Genomic DNA, 4,510 nt, shown 5'->3' on the forward strand with positions numbered 1-4,510 from the left:
TTGAATCTGAAATTTAGGCTTCAGTTCTTCAGTGAGTGTCTCACTGTAATAAGCACTGTTGGCTGTTGAACTTTTTCCTGATAGTATTCCAAAACTGTCCCTTGAGAATCCCAGAAAATTGTAAGCATCAATTTTCCAGCTGAAGATTTAATTTTGAATATTTTCTTGGCTGGCTATTGATGATGTTTCCATTCCATACTCGGTAGTTTACTCTCAGGCTCATAGTGCTGAATCCATGTCTTGTTACCAGTTATGATTCATTTTCAGAAATTTTACCTTGCTTTCAGAATCTGTCCAAATTTTGTTTGCAGATGTCCAAATGTTTCTGTTTATGCCCTTCTATGAGTTGTTTCAGTACCCATCTCGCACAAATGTTTCAAAACCCAAGTCCATCATGGATTACTTCATAGGCAGAGCCATGACTGATTTGCAAATGATTTGCCACAGAATCCACTCTCAATCAACTATCCGGCAGAATCATTTCACATGCATGCTTAATGTTGTTATGATCTGTGGATGTGGATGAGTGTTTTAACATAGCTAGAGTGTGGATGGAGCTCTGGTATCAGAGTGGTTATGAATCAGGCTGCTAATCTCATGGTCAGCAGTTCCAAACTACCAGCTTCCATGGGATAAAGATAAAGCTTTCTGTTCTTGTAAAGATTTACAGCCTCGGAAACCCTGTACAGGGTCGCCATGAGCTGGAACTGACTCCACAGTACATAACAACAACAACAACAACAACAGGGTTTTGACTCAACCTTGTATAAACTAAATGCACTCCCCACCAAAATTGCAACAGCCTTATTTGCATAAGGAAAGCCAAACCTCAAATTTAGATTCAAGAGCAAGGGTCTCTGAAATCAAAGATTATATTGAAAAAATAATAATATAGAACTTGCATTTCCTGATTTAAAAATAAACCATTGTTGTTGTTATTGTTGTTAAATGCCGTTAAGTCCATTTTGACTCATAGTATCCATGCATAGGGTTTCCAAGGAACAGCTGGTGAGTTTGACCTGCCAACCTTGTGGTTTGCATTCCAGTGCTGGTCCTATGGAGCCACACCAGGAACCCAAACATACCATAAAGCTACAGTAATTAAAACAGCCTGGTTGTTGTTGCTGAATGCCAGACAGTCAGTTACAACTCACAGTGACCCTGTATAGAATTTCTGAGGAGTGGCTTGTGGGTTTGAACAGCCAACCTTACAGCTCAAACTGATCTTTCAGTCCAGCGCGTTATCCTGCAGTGCCACACCAAGATATAGATCAATGAAATAGAATTTAAGAGTCCTGAAATGAATTCATACATCTATAGTAAACTAATTTTTGACAAAGTTGCTAATTATATTCAATAAGAAGGAAGAGTCTCTTCGTTAAATGTTGCTGGGAAATTTGGATTTCCACATGCAGAAGAGCAAACCTGGCTCCACACCTCACTAAAACCAGTTTCAAATGGATCAAAAAACTAAATGTGAAAACTAACACCATAAAATTATTAGAAGAAAATATAGGGGCATGATTTGGGGACCTAGTTTTTAAAGACACATTATCAGATATGACAACAAAAGCATGAGCAACTGCAAAAAAAAATTGAAGCACTGGTTATTGCTTCTACAACCTTTTCTACACCTCAGCTTTATTCAATAGCACTCTCTACATATCTGCTAGATTCTATAATCCATTTCAATGGCCCCACAGAACTCAGACACCAAACTAATGTTTATGGGGTTTTTGTTTTGGAAACTTAACAGGTTACAATTCATAATAAAAAAAAAAAAAAAACGTTAGGGATACAGTTGTTCCAGTCAGATGCTGATAAAAGCCCACAGGACATAGCATTCCACCATAAGCCTTAGCCTGAAGTACTTACTCATCACTAGCTCCATGGGTCAGCAAACCTAGCTCACTCACTTAAGAACCTAGAGGTATCCCACACTACAAGTAAGCCAAGTGCCCAAAGTCACTTCGTTTTACATTCTATGGAGGCTGGCTTTTGGCTCTGCTTCTGCTGCTTTGCCATTCTTCCAGCGTCACAGCTTTCTGTGGCTGGGTCAAAGAGGTTCCATGAGCAAGAATCTCAGGGTCAAAAGGCCATGCTCCATTCCAAACTCTTCTTTGATTGTAGTGAGATCCCACCTTCCTGCTTCTGAGATAGTTTATTTTATACCCATATTAGAGTTCCAAGTTTTTACAATTATAATAAACCATTAACTTCCACAACTGAATCATGTCATCCTATCAGTATCTTCCCCCATTTACTCTTACCCAGACCCAGCAGGGCTGAAACGTCTGGTGGGAGTTACAGACTCTGGCTAGAAGAGATGTCAGATAATTCACTAGACTATAGGCTACTCCATAGATCTGCTAACTATTATTCATTTCATACATGATGGATTAACTTTTCCCATAACAACCATTTTAATTTAACATACCCATACATTTTATAAGCCAGTTGCTTCATGCCTTTATTTTAGATACCCAATTTCTAAATTGCCTGTTCATATCAACCCAGCATTCTGAAGTGGCAAGCATGTTTCTTGATGTGAAAAATCTTCTGTTCCGATTTGAACTTTGGCATCTGCATTCATAAGCAAAGTCCAGTCTAGAGCAAGCCATCAACATGCAGCAATTTACAGCAGTTCACAGTACCAAACATCTTTCTTCATTCAGTTGGGTGCTGGTCAATTCACTAGCCATCCTCACTAAGTCAAATGGGTACCAGCTGCACACTTGAAAGTTGACACACTCCTCCTTGCACTAGCTGACACTTCAGTCTCTCTCTCAGCCTAGTCAACCATGGACTATCTCAGCCCATAGAGTTAGAAGTACACACAACTTCCTTAACATCAGACCAGCGAGCACTTCCTCTTCTCTCTCTCAAGTAATTTCTTCATTGCTGCATTCTTTTCCACCTCCACTCATCAAGTGAACACCAGTGAGTAAATCAGGCCATCTTCGGCTTCCCTTTTACATTCAGTCCTTGAATGAGTTTTTCTCTGATGAGCACAGACTTTTCCTGCCAAGATGAATCAACCAGAAAACTGCTGGCTTGAAATTCAAAATATCAGTCATTTTGCTTTCAATATGCATGTCATTCCTTTTAACATAAATCTTGTACTTGAAGCAAGATGACAGACTAGTCAAATGCACTACACTATCTGCTACAAAAAGATATGCAAGACCAAATAAAAGAGACAGCATAAACTTCAGAAGACAGGTTAGAGAAGTTGATGAAGTGCATGCTGGAGGAAGAGGCTGAGCAAGAATGGTAAGAGAAGGAGATTGACTGCTGAACAGCTGGTCAGACACAGCTTGACTCTCTTGTGAGCAGCTTTGGCAACAGAGGGAGGCCTGGTAGAACTAATTTGCAGGCAATGGGAAAGGTATGAATTATTCTTTTTCCCCACACAACCCTGGTGACCACAGGTGTGGTGGCCTGCTCCTACTCTCATGCACCCCCAACATAGGCCCTGCTCTCTGAGAGTTCAGAGTCACAAGTTTGGGAGATATGCCAGTGTGACCTGGGGACTGGCTATGTCACTCCAGTGTGCCGATTTCATGCCTGGATTCAGAGGAACTCAGCTCCAGACCTATAAAATCTGCAGAGCCACTAGACGAGCATTTAATCAGTCACCCTGACCCCAGATTCTCTGTGGTCCTAAGAGACACTGAAAGCAGCTGTATCAAGGGCCTGCGAAACTATTTCTGAATTGTGTGTCCTGAATACAGATAAAACTGAAGAAAATAGGAACTCCATATAGGCTCAAGAATTCTACGGTTGGAGAACAAACAAGATGGCGGATCAGGTGGATGTGTAGCAAAGAGCTCCACCAACAACAACACAGAACACCCGACCAAGCAGGCTCAGGGATGGTCCCAGAACTGTGAACCACATATAAAGGAATACTTAGAAGGTTGGAAGGCTCACAGCTGGGGAAATTTGTGGCAAAAGCAAGAAATCTATTGCTTTCTAGACTGGGACGCTCGGCTGCTCAAGGAGCCGCCATCTTGGGTGAGATCACGTGGGGGAAGGATCAAAGTGGCCACAGACGCCTAGCAGAACCACTGAGATAAAGGTGTGGACATTATTTAATCTGTTCATTGGTCCCTTGCTGTCTGGGCACCTCCATCCTGGTGACTATAGGGGTGCCTGAGCTAGTGGGCACCCCAGCCCCATCCTTGGAGGGTTCTACTACGCATGCGCACAGATCTCCTCGAAATTTAAAGAGACAGTCTCCAATTAAAACCAAATGGCCATAGCTGGCCCTGGACTGTTTCCAACTAGAAAAAAGAACTGAATGGATATTGTGGAGCGGGACAAGCAGACAAAAGAGAAACTAGGCCAGAAATTAAATTCTAACTTACGTCAAAACGACCAACAGTGGTATCTTGAAACTCCTCAGGAAGAAGAGTGAAAAGGAAAGCCCATTTCCTGATCACATCTACCTGGAGGCATTCAGAAAGCATAAAAAAATACCAAAATACACACCCATCTAAGTATTAAG

This window comes from Chrysochloris asiatica, unplaced genomic scaffold (assembly GCF_000296735.1).
Source record: "Chrysochloris asiatica unplaced genomic scaffold, ChrAsi1.0 scaffold00411, whole genome shotgun sequence".
In the NCBI taxonomy this organism is placed as follows: Eukaryota; Metazoa; Chordata; class Mammalia; order Afrosoricida; family Chrysochloridae; genus Chrysochloris; species Chrysochloris asiatica.